This window comes from Coregonus lavaretus (assembly GCF_964263955.1).
Source record: "Coregonus lavaretus genome assembly, chromosome: 25".
In the NCBI taxonomy this organism is placed as follows: Eukaryota; Metazoa; Chordata; class Actinopteri; order Salmoniformes; family Salmonidae; genus Coregonus; species Coregonus lavaretus.
Genome location: NC_140012.1, coordinates 14,414,057 through 14,433,769, shown reverse-complemented (window position 1 = coordinate 14,433,769; position 19,713 = coordinate 14,414,057).

The window sequence follows — 19,713 nt, the reverse complement described above, 5'->3', positions numbered from 1 at the left end:
CAATCGGTCACTTCGATTAAGACATTAATGAGCGAGCTAAGACGGACGTAGTTAGTTTAACTATTTGTTCAGCACTTTTGAAATGTACAGCGGCAGAATTCAGAACATGGGCCGCTCTTACAGTATTCTCCCTGTACACCAAGTCAGAACTGTAGGATAAATAAAGGGGGCTGTTACGAACCCCGTGGCTTTGAACGTCTAGGGTGATGGACATGAGACCCGTAACATAATTCATGTAAATTATAAGTGTGACATGGAACAGTGAGAAGGAAAAACTACACGACAACCATAAACTACCGTCAAACACAAATGGTTTATTTCTGAACACACGGTAACGGTTTGGGAAAAAAGGGCTGAGCAGGACCCAAGAAATGAAACAATAGTGTAAAACACCCCTAAACTGATCTTGCCTGCCTCAAGAACCGCTAGGCTACTGCTACCATACAAAAATACAGTGGGTGGTCCGCTCAGGTCTAACTAGTGTTTATAGACAGTTCTTTCTACAGGAAATGTATGCCCAAGGGCAGCTAGCTCAAACTCCCCTTTTCCCAGAAACACACAATAGTTGCCAAACAGAGTAACCAACAAATTAATGAGTACTCTAAACACAGGACATCACAGTATCCATTACTCACATACAAAACAGTGGTCTAACAAAATTACCAACCAGAGTAACCGGCAACTTAGTGAGTAAACAAAAACAGGACACCACAGTGTCCATACTCACATACGGAAATATTCTCTCTCTCTACAAACACAAGTGACTGGTTTTTATATAATGGGATGTGTGATTGAAAGAACGAGTAACAGGTGGTGCAATGCACAGGAATGTTCACTGATTGGTCCAATCAGCAGACACCTCAACGACCACCAATCAGGAACATACAGGACACCTGTGATTAGGGCAGAAGGAGTAGAAACACACAAAAACACAGGATACCTGTATCCGTAACACTCCCACCCTTAAAAGAGCAAACCACAATGGTTTGCGACACACGTACCATCACAACACCCAAAATTCAATAATCATCCTGTCGGGATAAAAAAAAAAACCTAGATCATTACACACGAGACAAAGCATCTGCCAACACATTATCCAACCCCTTTTTGTGGCGGATCTCCAAATTATAATTTTGCACGACAAGTGCCCAACGCATAAGGCGTTGGTTCTGGTTGTACATCCGGTGGAGAAAACTAAGGGGTTATGGTCAGTATACACTATCACTGGTAATGCACTGGAACCAACATAAACTTCAAAGTACTGCAGAGCTAACAACAAAGCTAGAGCTTCTTGTTCAATGGTGGAATAGTTTGTCTGACATTTGTTAAATTTCCGTGAAAAATAACAGACAGGATGGTCCACTCCACTCTGGCCCTGCTGCAGTAGAACAGCACCAGCACCTCTGGCACTTGCATCTACCTCCAGTTTAAACGGTCGTTCAAAATCTGGCGCAGCAAGAACAGGAGTACTACATAAGAGTGCTTTAGCAGTGTTGAAAGCAGTACAACAATCTTCAGACCATACAAATTTTCTCGCCGGACTGAGCAAATCCGTTAATGGAGCAACTACCGCAGAGAAATTTTTACAGAAACTACGGTAGTAGCCAACCATCCCTAAAAAACGGCGTAGCTCTCTTCTGGTGGTAGGTGCGGGAAATGCGTTTATAGCGGAGACCTTGGCATCTACAGGGCGCACCTGACCATGGCCGACCTGTTTACCGAGATAAGTAACAGTGGCCTTCCCAAACTCGCACTTTGCTAAGTTCAGGGTTAGAGAAGCGGTTGCTAGACGTTCACACACTACCCTTAGAGTTTTAACATGATCAGACCACTCAGTTGAATAAATAACCAGATCATCAAGGTAAGCACTACAATTAGGAACTCCAGCCAATACTGTGTTAACCAGGCGTTGGAAAGTGGCTGGTGCGTTCCGCATACCAAATGCCATGACAGCATATTGTAGGAAGTGATCTGGGGTCACAAAGGCAGAAATGTCGGAGGCACGTGGGGTTAACGGCACCTGCCAGTAACCTTTTAGAAGATCTAGTTTGGTTACATAAGTAGCAGCACCAACAGTATCAATACAGTCATCCAGTCTGGGTAACGGGAACGAGTCGGGCACTGTGACAGCATTGACCTTCCGATAGTCCGTACATAATCTGGATGTCCCATCAGGTTTAGGAACCAGAATGCACGGAGAACTCCAAGGACTTGAACTTGGCATAGCCAGGTTATTCTCCAGCAAATAACCGACCTCACCCCTCATTATCTTTCTTTTAGAGACGTTGACACGATAAGCATGTTGCTTGATAGGTGCAGCGTTTCCAACGTTAATGTCATGTTCTAACACATTTGTGCATGTAGGAACATCATTAAAAAGACATGGAAAGCTGTGTAATAGTCTCACAATATCATCTGACTGTCTGTCCGTTAAATGAATCAGGCTTGACGGGAGAGACAGCAGCATCTCTGAATTGGGCAATCTAGCACACTGCTGCTGAGTATTGCGCAACTCCAAACCATCTCCGTCCACATCATTAACATGACCTCCCACTACAGCCGTAGCAGCAATAGAGACAGCCGACTCGGCCAGTTTCTCTGGACTGTCTACCTGAGTGACGGGCCTGGTGTGGTATGTCTTCAACATGTTAACGTGGCACACACGAGATTGGCGTTTTCTATCAGGAGTCTGTATCACGTAGTCAGTTTCACTTAGTTTCTTTTCAATGACATAAGGACCAGAGAAACGTGCTGACAATGACGCTCCTGGCACAGGTAACAATACAAGAACTTGGTCACCTGGCTGCAGTGAACGAGAAACAGCCTGTGTGTCATAGTGTCGTTTCATCCGTTTCTGTGAGGAAGACAGCGCTTCCTTTGCTAGAGCACAGGCAGCATGTAGGCGCTCACGAAAGCGACTAACGTAGTCCAACACATTTTCTTTCACACACAACTCTTGTGACAAAAACTGATCCTTAAGGACTTTCATAGGTCCTCTCATGGTGTGTCCAAACACCAGTTCAGCTGGGCTGAACCCTAGGGATTCCTGTACTGTCTCACGGACAGCAAACAAAACTAGAGGAACTCCCTCATCCCAATCTTTCTCAGATTCCAAGCAATATTTACGGAGCATAGACTTCAGGGTCTGATGCCAACGTTCAAGCGCACCCTGAGACTCTGGGTGATATGCGCTTGTCACACGGTGTGTAACTGACAAGGATTTTAACACTTGTTTGAAAAGTTTAGAAAGGAAATTCGTACCCTGATCAGTTTGTATCACCTTAGGTAATCCAAAAGTTGAGAAGAATTTGATCAACGCTTTACTCACCACTGGAGCCGTAATCCTTCGCAGAGGAATGGCCTCTGGGTACCTGGTGGTCACACACATAATTGTCAACATAAACTGGTTACCAGATTTTGTTTTTGGTAATGGTCCAACACAATCAACCATCACATGTTCGAAGGGTTCACCTATTGCCGGTATGGGACAAAGAGGCGCGGGGGAAATAACCTGGTTCGGTTTCCCAACTACTTGACAGGTGTGGCAAGTCCGACAGAACTGAGCCACATCTTGTTTTAAGCCAGGCCAAAAGAAATGTCGCAAAACTCGATCATAAGTCTTGGTGACTCCCAGATGTCCGGACCACTGGTGATCATGAGCGAGGGATAAAACATTTTGTCGAAAGGCTGTAGGAATCACTATTTGGTAAACAGCATTCCAATCTCCGCCAGCGTCAACATGGGATGTCCATTTACGCATGAGGAGATTACCATCAATGAAGTATGCCATGTTTTTCTTCTTTAGCTCCTCCTCTGAGACAACACTAGAAAAACATTTAGCCAGGCTAATGTCAACCTGTTGGTTAGCGATCAGCTGCTCACGAGTAACTGGTAACTGTATTGCCTCAGCAACAAGTTCCACATCCTTCTTCCTTTCTCTGGGCTGTTGGTCAGACTGCACCAGCTTACCAGAGGTAGAACCCGAACTATCCTCTGGGTCACACTCTCTGAATAGAATCGTGTTCGACAAATCTATCACTTCACCCACTTGTCGTGCTTGAGCACGTGTGACAGCACAAGCGGGGAACACATCTGGATAACCCTGTGCCAGCTCCTCGGAGAGAGACTGGTCACTTTTATCCAATACTTCCAATACGGGTATCACCTTTCCTCCGGCAATATCGTTGCCCATTATAAATGTCACACCTTTTACTGGCAACATAGGACGTACGCCAACTCTGAACAATCCACTGACTAACTCAGAGTGTACGTTCACAAAGTGCAATGGCACTGGGACAAATCCCATTTCAATTCCTTGTACTAACACACTGGAACCACAATATGTATTATTAGACAAGGGCAACACATCAGCTAGTATGAACGACTGCGCCGCACCAGTATCTCTGAGGATTCTAACTGGACGCTGAGACGCTTCGTCATCTGATATAGAAACAAACCCCTCAAAAATGAACGGTTCATAACTGTGATCTGGGACAGGGACTTTCAAACCACATTCACTATGAGGCCTCTGTCTTGATTCCGGCCTTACAACCGTACGAATCAGCCCAACACCCGTTGGCGGCCTGGCGTGCTGAGGCATCCCCTGTTTGCGTTTTAGCAGAAAGCAATCATTAACCATATGTCCCACCTTATGACAATAGAAACAGTGACGCACATATTTTGGGCGTGCTGGATGTACTGCTGGTCGACTAGGACTAAAAGTTAGCAACTCCGCAGCCCTGCTCTCCGTACGAGCCGAAAACACGCTCTTATGCGTCAACACAAACTCGTCTGCCAATACAGACGCTTCCGACAGTGAGGATACTTTCTGTTCGTTCAGATAAACTACACTGCGTTCGGGTAAGCAATTTTTAAACTCTTCTAACAAGATTAACTCCCGTAGAGAGTTAAAATCAGTTACTTTACTAGCACTGTGCCATTTGTCAAACAGATTTCCTTTGTCTCTAGCAAACTCCACATAAGTCTGAGTAGGAGACTTTTTATGAGACCTAAATCTCTGCCGATATGCCTCAGGAACAAGCTCATAGGCACGAAGAACAGTAGCTTTGACCACTTCATAATTCAAACTGTCTTCAAGAGGTAGCGCTGCCTGAAAAAACTCAGTATTCTGTGATTTACCCTCCTGCGCCTGACTCCTTCAAATCACCCATCACAGAATCACCCACCAACTATGGAGTCAGCGGGAGAGGAGCGCATGCCTGGAGTCGTGGCACGGGTCCAGGAGCATTCGACGATGCTAGCCAGCTTGGGAGAAGCGATGGATCGGGTTCTCCAGGTCGTCCAACGCCTGGAGAGGACCCGATCTGTCGAGACCAGCTGGGCGACCATTCCAGCCATCCACACCCCAGCACCCAGAGGGATCCATATATCCCGACCAAGGGATTTCGACGGGACAGCTGCTCTCTGCCAAGGATTCCTCCTCCAACTGGAGTTCTGTTATTCCAGCATCAGCCCGGCCCCATTGGAGCGGGAGAAGGTGTCCGCACTCGTCTCCTGCCTCTCTGGGAAAGCCCTGGAGTTGGCCAATGCGGTCTGGAATGAAGGAGAAGCCGCGTTGGACAACTACGGGGAGTTCGCTCGCCTCTTTTGGGCTGTCTTCGATCACCCACCCGAGGGTCGAGAGGCAGGCGAGCGGCTGGTCCACCTGAAGCAGGGGACGAGGACCACTCAGGACTTCGCCCTGGAGTTACGGACTCTAGCAGCTGGGTCCGGGTGAAACGAGCGGGCCCTCATCGACCACTTCCGGTGCCATCTGTGGGAGGACGTCCGAAGGGAGCTAGCCTACCGGGATACCATGTTGTCCTTCACTCAACTGGTGGACATCCGCTTGGACAACATGCTGGCGGCCAGAGGACGTCCTGGAGGGGGTCTACCCGTTCCAACCCCGCCCGACTCAGATCACGAGCTGATGGAGCTGGGTGGAGCAGCGATCCAAGAGAGCGGATGACGACAGCACCAGTGTCACTCTGGTGGCACGAGAGGACATTTCACCTCACGATGTCGTCAGCGTTCTTTTGGGTCTGGAGGCAGCAGGCAGGGCACTCTCACGTCACCCCAGGTATTAAACACTCACACTCGTTCAGAGCCCTCTGCTGTGCACTGTACCCTACCCATCCACTTTCCTGATCACATTGTAGTTCCCCAGTGTAAGGTGCTAGTCGATTCAGGCGCAGCTGGGAACTTTATGGACAGGTCATTCTCACACAGTCTAGGCCAGGGGTGTCAAACTCATTTTAGCTCAGGGGCCACATGGAGGAAAATCTATTCCCAAGTGGGCTGGACCGGAAAAATCATGGTATATATAACTTAAAAACAACAACTTCAGATTGTTTTCTTTGTTTTAATACGATCAACATACAACATAAAGCTGGAGCCTGAGGACAGTGTGTCCAAAATAGTACAAGCACAACATCACTATTAATCATAAAACACGTCAAGTTTATTTGAAAATTCTAAAGAAAAAGAACACACAAACACACAATGCCTCAGTGATTAACAGAACTGTTTCACAGATCACAGAACTATATCAGGGTGTCATTTCTCAGGCAGAAATGTAGATAAAAATAATGAAATCCTGTTCCCCAAACAAGTGCAAGAACCACAGAGTCAAGAATAGGTTAAATATACAAATAAAATAAAATCAATTAACAATAGCACATCAACATAAAAACATATAAACATAAAGCTGGAGCCTGAGGACAGTGTCCAAAAGCACAACATCACTATTAATCATAAAACACCTCAAGTTATTTGAAAGTTCTGAGGACAAAGAACACACAAACACACAATGCCTCAGTGATTAACAGAACTGTTTCACAGATCACAGAACTATATCAGGGTGTCATTTCTCAGGCAGAAATGTAGATAAGAATAATGAAATCCTGTTCCCCAAACAAGTGCAAGAACCACAGAGTCAAGAATAGGTTAAATATACAAATAAAATAAAATCAATTAAAAACAATAGCACATCAACATAAAAACATATAAACATAAAGCTGGAGCCTGAGGACAGTGTCCAAAAGTACAACATCACTATTAATCATAAAACACCTCAAGTTATTTGAAAGTTCTGAGGACAAAGAACACACAAACACACAATGCCTCAGTGATTCACAGAAGTATATCACAGATCACAGAACTATATCAGGGTGTCATTTCTCAGGCAGAAATGTAGATAAAAATAATGAAATCCTGTTCCCCAAACAAGTGCAAGAACCACAGAGTCAAGAATAGGTTAAATATACAAATAAAATAAAATCAATTAAAAACAATAGCACATCAACATAAAAACATATAAACATAAATCTGAAAGCGTTGCTCAAACTCCCGTAACAGTCCCGTTATTTTATCTTTGAACCGCTTCATGTCTGCCACATGTTGGGTTGCGCACACATTTTTCAGACAGGGGAAGTGAGCTGCATCACCACCGGCATGTTGCGTCTCCCACAATGACAGCTTCAACTTGAAAGAACGTATGCTGTCATAATACTGCGTGACAACTTTGTTGCGCCCTTGCAGCTGTTTGTTCAAGTTATTCAGGTGCTCTGTAACATCCACCATAAATTCAAGGTCCTGCATCCATACTGCGGAATGAAATTCTAACACTGGTTTGCCCTTTTCTTCCATGAACTGTTCAATCTCTTCTCGTAAATCAAAGAAACGCCTCAGCACAGCACCTCGGCTTAACCATCTTACCTCAGTGTGGTATGGCAGGCCATAGATGTGGTCTTTCTCTCTGAGAAGGCTGTCAAACTGACGGTGATTCAGGCTTCTGGATCGGATGAAATTAACAGTTTGGATGACCACCTTCATGACGTTATCCATCTTTAATGACTTGCAACACAAAGCCTCCTGGTGCAAAATACAGTGAAAAGTCAAAAAATCACGTCCTCCATTTGCAGATTGCACTTTCTCTCTGAACTTTGTCACAACGCCTGCTTTTTTCCCGATCATTGAGGGCGCACCATCTGTAGCCAGGCTGACAGTGCGGGACCAGTCCACTCCGACCCTGTCCAGCGCGCCGACGAGTGCGGTAAAAATATCAGCTGCTGTCGTTGTATCTGTCATCGGCACCAACTCCACAAACTCCTCGGTGACGGTCAATGTGTCATCAACTCCGCGGATGAAAATGGCCAGTTGTGCAACATCTGTAATGTCCGTGCTTTCATCAATTGCAACCGAAAACGCAATAAATGACTTTACTTTTTGCTTCAACTGGCTGTCCAAATCCACTGAAAGATCGGAAATCCTGTCTGCAACTGTGTTTCTTGTCAGGCTGATATTTGCAAAAGCCTGCCGCTTTTCAGTGCACACAATCTCCGCTGCCTTCATCATGCATGTTTTTACAAATTCACCCTCACTAAAGGTTTTGAAGCCACTGCGATTTCATTAGCAATGAGGTAGCTAGCTTTCACTGCAGCGTCACTGATGTCTCGGCTGTGAGTAAACACAGACTGCTGTTTCTTCAGACCCGCCAACAGTTCATTCACCTTCTCTCATCTCCGCTGTCCTTGAAAGTTGTCATATCTGTCGGCATGAAGACTCACATAGTGGCGACGAAGGTTATATTCTTTCAGCACTGCAACATGCTCTGAACACACCAAACATACAGATTTCCCATTCAATTCCGTGAATAAATAGGATGACCAGTTTTCTTGGAACACTCTGCACTCTGCGTCCACTTTTCTCTTTTTTGACAGAGACATATTGGGGCAATGAGGGTGCCAAAACACATCATGTTAAAAGTAGAAGCCGTAATAAATATCGCGGGCAAAACAAAGTAGCTCATTGGCTGCACGTGCTTGACCTACATGCTCTGCCCCGGTATAAACAGTTTGCTTGCTTAACACAATTGCTAGTGCGCCATCCAGTGGACGCAATTGGAACAGCAGTTTATTTAATTGAAAAATTGCAGCGCATTTTTATACTTTACAATTTTATTTTATATATATATATATATTTTTTTTTTAATCATCTCGCGGGCCGGATTAAACCCGTTTGCGGGCCTGATCCGGCCCGCGGGCCGGACGTTTGACACCCCTGGTCTAGGCATTTCATTGGTTCCCCTATCCATTCCACTCCCCATCAGAGCACTTGACAGTCGACCATTAGGGTCCAGGTTAGGTAGGGAGGTTACAGCACCAGTCACTATGGTTACCCATGAGACTCATCGCGAGCAAGTAACTTTTTTATTATTGAGTCTCCTGCTTTCCCTGTAGTATTAGGAATTCCTTGGTTAGCACTCCACAACCCCACCTTCTCATGGCCGCAGAGGGTTCTCACGGGGTGGTCGCGAGAGTGTCAGGGTAGGTGTCTCGGTGTTCCGTTGGTGCAACCACGGTGGAAAGTCCAGACAGTTCCTCCACTGTGTGCATTCCCCCCGAATACCTCGATTTGGCGCACGCGTTTTCCAAAACGCAGGCAACCAAGTTACCACCTCATCGGGCGGGGGATTGCGCGATAAACCTCCGGGTATATGCTGTGCCTCCCAGGAGTCATGTGTATCCCCTGTCACAGGCTGAACGGAAGCTATGGAGACATACGTCAAAGAGTCCCTGCGCCAGGGGTTTATATGTCCCTCCACTTCGCCCGCCTCCTCAAGTTTATTTTTTGTGAAGAAGAAAGACGGCGGTCTGCGCCCTTGCATTGATTATCGATCACTGAACAAGGAGACGATACGATTTAGTTATCCTCTCCCCCTCATTTCTTCGGTGATCGAGTCAATGCATGGGGCGCACTTGTTTACCAAATTAGATCTCCGGAGTGCGTACAATCTGGTGTGTGCCCGAGAGGGGGATGAGTGGAAGACAGCATTCAGCACAACCACAGGGCATTATGAATACCTGGTGATGCCTTACGGTTTGATGAATGCTCCATCCGTCTTCCAGTCCTTTGTGAACTAGGTGTTTTGGGACATGCTTGGTCGCAGTGTAGTGGTCTACATCGATGACATTCTGGTGTATTTCCGCTATGCGCGTCGAGCATGTGTCCCTGGTTCGCAAAGTGCTGGCCCGACTGTTGGAAAATGACCTTCATGCCAAGGCAGAAAAGTGTCTGTTTTTCCAACAGTCCGTCTCCTTCCTCAGATACCGCATTACCACCTCAGGTGTGGAGATGGAGGGTGATCGCATTTCAGCCATGCGTATTTTGCCAACTCCAACCACGGTAAAGGAGGTGCAGCGCTTTATTGGCTTTTCCAACTACTATCGGAGGTTTATCCGGGGCTTTGGCAAGGTCGCAGCTCCCATCACATCTCTGTTGAAGGTTGGGCCGTCCTGGCTCCGCTGGTCTGCTGAGGCTGACAGGGCCTTCAGTAACCTGAGGGGTCTGTTCACCTCAGCCCCGGTACTGGCCCACCCCAATCCATCACTACCGTTCATAGTGGAGGTGGATGCGTCCGAGGTAGGGATAGGCACTGTCCTATCTCAATGCTCGGGCACGCCACCCAAGCTCCGCCCCTGTGCCTTCTTCTCCAAGAAGCTCAGCCTGGCAGAGCAGAACTACGACGTTGGTGATCGGGAGCTGTTAGCTGTTGTCCGAGCCCTGACCGTGTGGAGGCACTGTCTCGAAGGGGCGAAACACCCTTTCCTCGTCTGGACGGACCACCGTAACCTGGAGTACATCCGGGCAGCGAGGAGGCTGAACCCTCGCAAGGCCAGGTGGGCCCTATTCTTCACCCGGTTTGATTTCACTCTATCATACATCCCGGGTACGAAGAACGTGAAGGCAGACATATTGTCACAGCTGAACGACACAGAGGAGAGGCCCAGAGACAACACCCCCATACTCCCGGCCTCCTGCATTGTGGCGCCGATAGTATGGACGTGGATATAGAGCAGGCGTTACGCACAGAGCCATCTCCACCTCAGTGTCCAGCTGGGCTGCAGTACGTGCCTGCACTTGTCCGTGACCAGCTGATCTACTGGGCACACACGTCCCCCTCCTCTGGTCACCCATGTATCGGTCGAACAGTGCGCTGCCTGACTGGAAAGTACTGGTGGCTTACCTTGGCTAAGGACGTGAGGGTGTATGTCTCCTCCTGCTCAGTGTGCACCCAGAGTAAGGCACCTAGGCACCTCCCAGCGGGTAAGTTACAGCCATTACCAGTTCCACAACTAAGTATTGATTTCCTAACTGATCTTCCCCTCTCTCAAGGTAACATCACCATCCTGGTCGTTGTGGACCGCTTTTCCGAGGCCTGCCACCTCCTTCCTCTGCCCAGTCTCCCCACGGCCCTGCAGACTGTGGAGGCCCTGTTTACACACGTCTTCCGGCACTACTGGGTACCAGAGGACATAGTGTCTGACCGGGGTCCCCAGTTCACATCCAAGGCCTGGAAGGCATTCATGGAACGTCTGGGGGTCTCGGTCAGCCTGACCTCTGGTTTCCACCCCGAGTCTAATGGGCAGGTGGAGTGGGTAAATCAGGATGTGGGTAGGTTCCTATGGTCCTACTGCCAGGACCGGCCGGGGGAGTGGTTGGTGTTCTTGCCATGAGCCGAATATGCCCAGAACTCTCTCCGTCACTCCTCCACTAACCTAACGCCATTCCAATGTGTTTTAGGTTACCAACCGGTTCTGGCACCGTGGCACCAGAGCCAGATTGAGGCTCCTGTGGTGGATGACTGGTTTCGGTGCGCGGAGGAGACGTGGAACGCTGCTCACGTCTACCTCCAACGCGCTGTTCGTCGTCAGAAGGCCAATGCTGACCGCCACCGCAGTGAAGCCCCGGTCTTCGTACCGGGTGATCAGGTCTGGCTCTCGACCCGGAATCTGCCCCTCCGCCTGCCCTGCTGGAAGCTGACCTCGCGGTTTGTGGGGCCGTTCAAAGTCCTGAGGAGGATGAACGAGGTTACTTATAGGTTATTACTTCCCCATGATTATCGTATTAACCCCTCATTTCATGTGTCTCTCCTCAGGCCGGTTGTGGCTGGTCCGCTCCAGGAGTCTGAGGTGTGGGAGGTCCCTCCGCCTCCTCTGGACATCGAGGGGGCCCCGGCGTACTCCGTCCGTTCCATCCTGGATTTGAGGTGTCGGGTGGGGGGCCATCAGTACCTCGTGGAGTGGGAGGGGTACGGTCTGGAGGAACGGTGCTGGGTCCCGGTGAGGGATATCCTCGATCCCTCCCTGTTGTGGGATTTCCACCGTCGCCATCCGGCTCGCCCTGCTCCGCGTCCTCCTGGCCTTCCCGAGGCCGGTGTCGGCGCACTGCTGGGGCTGCGCGTCAAGGGGGTGGGTACTGTCATGACTTCCTCTGAAGCTGCCTCCTCTCCTTGTTCGGGCAGGCTTCGGCGTTTGTCATCACCGGCCTTCTAGCCACTGCCGCATCACATCTCATCATTCCATTTGTTTTGTCTTGTCTATTACACACACATGGTTCATATCCCCACATTAGTATGTGTATAAGTGTTCCCTCTGCCCCCTTGTCCTTGTGGGTGATTGTTTATTTTGAGGAGAGAGTAGTTCGGTTGAGCTACGTGTATTTTGTATTGCCGGGGTATATTTTCCCCATGTGCCTGTTTTGTTCCAGTGTGCCTGGACTGTTTGCGCACTGGACTGTTTTGACTCTATCATGCATAACTCTGTATTCCAGAATAAACTCTGTATTCTGTGATTTACCCTCCTGTGCCTGACTCCTTCAAATCACCCATCACACTTCTATCTATAGCCATAAAAATGACACATCAAATAGCCTAACAATGAGGAAAAAAGTAGTCAGCTTGAGGATAAATTTTGCCACTATTGTTGAACTCAGCATGTTTTGTCTGGCTAATAGCCTACACAAATGGGCTCCAATCTCTAGTAAATTCAATCAAATTAAATTACATCCAATTTGAGAGACTCTCCCCATGTCTTCTGAAGTCCTGTTTTTGCTTCTCTCTCTGTGTCTGTTTTGCTCTTTCTTTCTTTTAGAAAAAAGTCTCTCTGTGCTTGTCTCTCTTTTCTTTTTACCTAGAGGCCTATAGTAGCTACAGTATGCGACTGCGTCGCCTTGCATTTTTGTGTGCAAATGTTTTCACCAAAGCCTGTAGGTCCAGGTTGCGGGCCTGACTGTTTTCTATACTGAGAAGAAACAAATACTTAACTTCCTAGTAAATATGGAAATTAAAAAGGTTATGATTGACTTTTTGGAGAGTTAATGTCAAAATTATTTATAAAATAAAATAGAGCTTGTGGGCCCCCCCACCTTGTGTGGGCTGCGGGGGTGTCCGGTATGCCAGTGATCTCTTAAGTCATTTCTTGTACCTTATCTCATTTGTACTATAGATCAGTGGTGGGTAAATGCTTTTCAAACTAACTCCACTAGGTGTCACTAGGACAATCAGAACCGTAAATCCGGATATTTTCTCTCAAGTGCATGTGGCAAGGTTAAAAGCAATAACCAGCAGATAAATTACACCAAGTAAACACAGTGTTGAACGAGGAGTGAATGTCTGTGTACCTGTGTCCACTGCAGAGACTGAGACACTGGGACCATGCCATGTCTGTGCTGGAGTGTGAGAGGCACCCCTTCAGTATGATAACAGAGCGGGCCGTGTCCTATCAGATCAATGTGCAGGCCCGTGTGCACAGCCAGTGGCAGGACTTCAACAGTAGTCCCATCAACCAGGAGATTGGGCTGAGCAAGCGCACCTGCAAGAACCAGGTATGGAGGCATGAGAAGGGATGATGCAGGAAAAGGGAGGGTGGAGTCAGTGTCTGTGTGATTTCAGGACAGGAGATAGGGTCTAGTACTTTCAGGATATGAGCATTGCAATGTTGTGATTTAGTTGGATAAAAGTAAATTGATAATTTTGGGTAGCTTAAACAAATAAACTTCAAGAGGATTGACTCAGATACTAGCTAACAGGGCATTGTATTCCAATTTCTGTTGTATTTAGAGGGTTCTGGTAGCTGAGTACTGAACTGCTGTACATCTTCTTTCCTCTGTGTGCAGGTGTTCAAGGTGAAGGGCCTCAGCTTGCCCATCTTCGTGACCTTTGCCCTCACCTTCCCTGCAGTCTGATCCCCAGCCAGACAGTCTCCATGGTGCTCATTATCACACGTAAACATCACACTTCCTGTCTGATTTAAAGTATCCAGACATATCCAGGAGGACTTTTCTCAGTGGTGTAGCCTTGATAGAAAATAAGATGTGGCAAATCTGTTAGGCAAACAGCCTGTTTTAACCCAAGCCAAGCTCAACCAAGCTACGCCCATTGATTAAACCGGTTAAAAGAGCAGTCTTCCTCTGAGACAGGTCATGGTTTACTCTGTTGAAGTAAAAGGGCCACAATTACAGTAATTATACAAGGAGCAGATTCATGCACTTTCACATCACTTGGCAGTATGAGATTGTGTCCCAAATGGCACCCTATTCGCTATACAGTGCACTACTTTTGACCAGAACCCTATGGGCCCTGGTCAAAAGTAGTGCACTATAAAGGGAATAGGGTGCCACTTGGGATGCAGCCTGTGCCAGCTGTAATGTATCCTAACTACACAACCTGGTCTCAGAGCATTTCGTATTATTATGTATGTAGATCCGATGACATTCCATGTTACGTTTCATACACTGACCTCTACTGGACACCATACTTACAAATATAGTTAGGATTTTGTACAGGGTGTTTCCTGGTAGAGCAGGGGCCCGAACCACATGGAGCAACATTTATGAAGCCTCCAGACAACTGCTCACCACAAGGCCAAGAACTGCCTGTAAAGAGCTATCACCACAGAGAGGGTGTGCAACGCCCCTTGTGGTTCAGCCTGGTCTCATACACTAGACGTAACATAGTAAACGTTAGTGAGGCCATTCATTAGGCCATTCACTGAACCTTCTTCCAGCCAGGACAATGGCAACAATAGATGAAAGAAGATGTACACAAAGCAAACATTTTACTTCATAATTATCAGCTAGATATTGAATCGTAATAATCTAGCTAGCCAGCTAGTTAAACAGGCAAAAATGACCTTAAACTAATGTTATGCAAGGTAGATGTAAAAAAATTTGTAGGTACCTACCAATTCTTTGTGACTAGCTAGATAGCCAGTTAGCCCTATTGACTTACTATGGACTTACAGTACCCATTCACTGAACCATCTTCCAGCCAGGACAACAATGGCAATAGAGACGAAACAAGATATACACAAAGCATCTGTTTTACTTCATAACTATCAGCTTGCTATATGGGAATCTTAATAATGTGGCGAACTAGATAGTTTAACAGGCAAAAATGACCTAAAACTAATATTATGCAAGATGGATGTCAATTCTTCATGGCTATCTGGCTAGTAAACAGTACTAGTAGCTAGCCAGTTAGCCCTATTGACTTACATTTACATTTTAGTCATTTAGCAGACGCTCTTATCCAGAGCGACTTACAGTTAGTGAGTGCATACATTATTTTTTATTTTATTTTTTCATACTGGCCCCTCATGGGAATCGAACCCACAACCCTGCCGGTCATTCCCTCCCCTACCCTGGATGACGCTGGGCCAATTGTGCGCCGCCCCATGGGTCTCCCGGTCACGGCCGGCTACAACAGAGCCTGTGCCCCTCGGGAGACTTATTATGGTCTTGCTGTCTACGGTACGTAGGTAGGTAAACATGCCAAAATTAACACAGCATGTATTTATTAACATATCAAGATACAATAGTGTAGTCAGGCAACATATGAAATGTGAATAGGCAACATTTCATTCTGAATTCAGAGTTTATTTTCTCTCGCTTCAGCTCAAATAATTGCCGCCATTGATTTCAAGAAATGTTGCGTTATATTTATTTGCAGTGGCGGCTCCTGAAAAAATTCTCAGGGGGGGCAATTTTTCTGATGATTTAGGTGACCTACACACATTTAAAAAAAGATATGTCCAGCAACAACATGAAGACAGGGGCAGCATATAAGTCAATACCAGAAGCATTTATTGACTGATCTCAAAAGTGTTGGCTTACCAGGGTTGGTGGAGCCTTCAGTTTCATCTTTGCCTCGCAAAGCTAACTCAAACACTCCGCAAAACTTCACACACTGGATTAGCCGGCTGAGGATGTGGCGGTTCTTGCTAATGTCGTAGTAAATATATTTGTTATAGTGAATATGGAATATGATATGTTGAGTAAAATGTTGTGCTAAGATCTATTTAGGTCAGGAGCTGGTTATAAGTTCTGTTCCTATCCAATAACAATGGACAAAAGGGTCCTATCTTGTCAGCCTTGTCAGTTTCAGTTCTCCAGTAAACTTGTGATTATCAACACTAACCTCATCGTTGTGGCGGCGGACAGCTAGCCTGTATCCCTCATCCAGTTGAGTGGGAATGTTCACTCTCCCCAAAGCAGACAATCTCAAACAGCTATCCATGTGGGTCTTTGACAGCTCATGTTTCTTAATCTTTCCTGAAAGATGGTGCATGTCCGTTACACACCAGTCGCTGTCCAAGCGGTGCTGTCTGCCGTGCCGCCTTCAGGGTGAAAGAGTAAGCAGGGGGTAGCAGAAGACTGCATTAGCTACATCGCAGCCTGCTAGCCAGGTTTTTCGTTCGTACCAATTTTTGGAAAATCCTCGGGTGTAGGACTTCCCCCCTTTAGTAGAAACCTGTTGAATTATTAAATTTGGTCTGGGAGGTCCTAATTGTTTCGTTGCCAATTTATCTTCATTTGTTCGCCGACAAAAAGGAACTTCTTTCAAAGACACAATCGCGTTGCACTGAAGCCTAGCCATTTTGACAGTAATAGTGAATTGATTGATGAGGCTACCCGCTCTTTTCTTAGTTACGTTCATGGTTATGTTACGTATGACGAAAGCGCGTAAGTGCAAGCCCTCAAAAACCCATAGAGATTGTATTGAAAGCTCTGATATTTGAAAAAAATAGATTTTACATGGGAGTCTATGACAGACTTCTGGGCGATTTTCAACCTGACTGAAATCGCCCCAAAAGGGGGGGGGGCCATTTGAAGCACGACTTTAGCCTGATTGGACATTTAGTGGCACTGTGGCAGATCAGACGTCTAGATTACAACACTGATAACTACTGTTGCCGTGATATAATTGATTAGAAAAAAAATCCCTTCCTTTTCCCGTTTGGCAGTGCGTCGCCCATATCGCCCTATTGAACACACCGCCCCTGTTTATTTGCATACTTTCTGTTGAAGCTTGCATCAATGCATGCGTTAAAATATGTACAAACGGAGTACGCGTTCGAGAAGTGCCCTCCGTGCTCGCCTTCACATATTTTGATTTGGACTAATTCTCCGACCCTCCCGTGCTCCAATTTGCATGCTCGGCGCACGGTAGTATGCATTTTGAGAAACACCAATAGTTTCACCTGACTGGTAGCTTAACAGGTAGAGTAGGGAACTATGGAACATTCAGGGACATGAGGGTATGAGGTTGAATCCCGTTGAAGGCACACTATTTTGAAAATAGTTTTATGTGAAACGACACTTTCTGCACTGTTGTTAAAATATTTTTCTTTATTTAGTATAGTATAAACTTCTGTCTTAAGCATCCTAAACAATGCCATAGATTCCGTTGTCGAAAAATAGTAAAGTTGAAGGCAAAAAAGTGAAGCATGATGTGAGATGCAAACCTGGTATTCCAACTGATAATAGGCTACTAAAGCCATCGACTTACCGCTGTGCCACGGAGTTTTGATGAAAACAGTGGAGAAATTAAAATGTCTATCTGATAATCACACACTGCTATTTATTGCTGACCAGCAGATGTCATTAATGAGCATTGTAAACCGATAATGAAGCTCTGCGTAGTGAACCGTTTTTTAGCACAATTTGGTGAAAGCTCTGAAGCCTTCAGAAAGCCTTGGTCTCCAATCACTAACGTTTACTTTGTTACGTCTAGTGTATGAGCCCAGGCTGAACCACAAGGGGCTTGCACACCCTCTCTGGGCAGATAGCTCTTTCAAGGCAGTTGTTGGCCTTGTGGTGAGCAGTTGTCTGGAGGCTTCATAAATGTTGCTCCATGTGGTTCAGGGCCCTGCTCTACCAGGAAGCAGAGTAATACGTCTCTCTGTGTCAAAAAAATGCTGACTGTCAGTGGGTACAATTCTGACTAGTGGAGTTATGTACTGTAGGGTCAGGTATAGCTGAGAAAACACAAATGTAGAGTTGCCCAGGAAAACAGAGGTTTATTGACAAACTCATGAGTGAATTTAGTGGTGGTCTGTGAATTTTAAGATGAGGGAGGACAATTCTTTTTTTAAATGAGCATGGCCTTATTTCTACACCATATTGGATTACTTTCATTCATATTCCATTCACCCAGCTCAATGTAACATTGATAGGTTTAGGCTACTACATGATACAACATGTTTCCCTATACCCATCATGAGTTTACTACAACCTAGCCTATAAATGAAAGTTTACAACATAGGTGCACAGGTCCACGGAAAAATTTGAGTAATCAAGGTGACAGACAGTGACACATTCAATATAGCCTTACACACTCTTACCTGCATCTAGCTGATATTGCCTGCATCTAGCTGATGTAGGGTGTAATCATTAGTCCAACAGTTGCAAACCGAGTTTCTATTGGACAAATTCAGGTATGTTTATCCCCGTTTTGTTCCATTTGATTCTGTTTGAGAAACGTTTTTCAACAGAATTGGCGGAATGAATACACCCCTAATCACAGGCAAACCCAGTTCACTTTCATAGCAGCCACATACAAACAGCATTAACATTATGTACATTGTATTATTCCATCTCACCTTTTCCCTTCACTTGTGGACTTCAGTGCACAACACATCAGCTGTCTGTGACCAGGTGAAAAAACCTTTCCAAGCCAAACCTTCATATCATAACCGCTAACCAAGCCTACATCGTTGTCACCATATTAGATAACGATGTTAGTAACGTCATAGTTAACATAGCTACTAGAACTAACGCGTTAGTAAACCCGCTACAATCATGCAGTACAGTGTACAGTCAGCAAGCAGTTTAACAGTTGTCGGCGGGCCTCGTGGCAATTAATAAAACCAAAAGCTTACCTTGACTTGGAAGAGTTCCAGTGTTGGATAACTATAGCCAGCTAGCTAACATAGCATCCCTCTCTGTTTGAGCCGGGTGTTTGAGTAGTATAAGCTAGCTAGCTGCATTCCCTAGCTAAGTGAAAGTGAAAACAATTGCTAACTCGCCCTCTCTCTCTCTCTCTCACTCTTGCTTCTCCTTCATTTTTAAAGAAATACATTTGTTCAAAACTGTTCAACTATTGTATTTCTCTTTGAGTCAACTACTCACCACATTTTATGTACTGCTGTGCTAGCTAGCTGTAGTTTATGCTTTCAGTCCTAGATTAATTCTCTGTTCCTTTGATTTGGTGGTCAACATGTCAGTTCATGCTGCAAAAGCTCTGAAGTTGTCATAATTACTGTGTATATGGAAGGGGGTGAGAACTGTGAGCCTCCTAGGTTTTGTATGTAAGTCAATGTACCCAGAGGAGGATGGAAACTAGCTGTCCTCCGGCTACACCATGGTGCTACCCTACGGAGTGCTGTTGAGGCTACTGTAGACCTTCGTAGCAAAACAGTGGTTTTAAGCAATTATTTGGTGACTTTAATATATTTAGTATAGTTTTATCTAAAAAGGATAACTTTTTTAATGTTTCACAATTTTAATTTTTATGAAATTCACTGAGGAGGATGGTCCACCCCTTCCACCTCTGAGGAGCAAACATGGTTCGTATTTATATACATCTGGCAG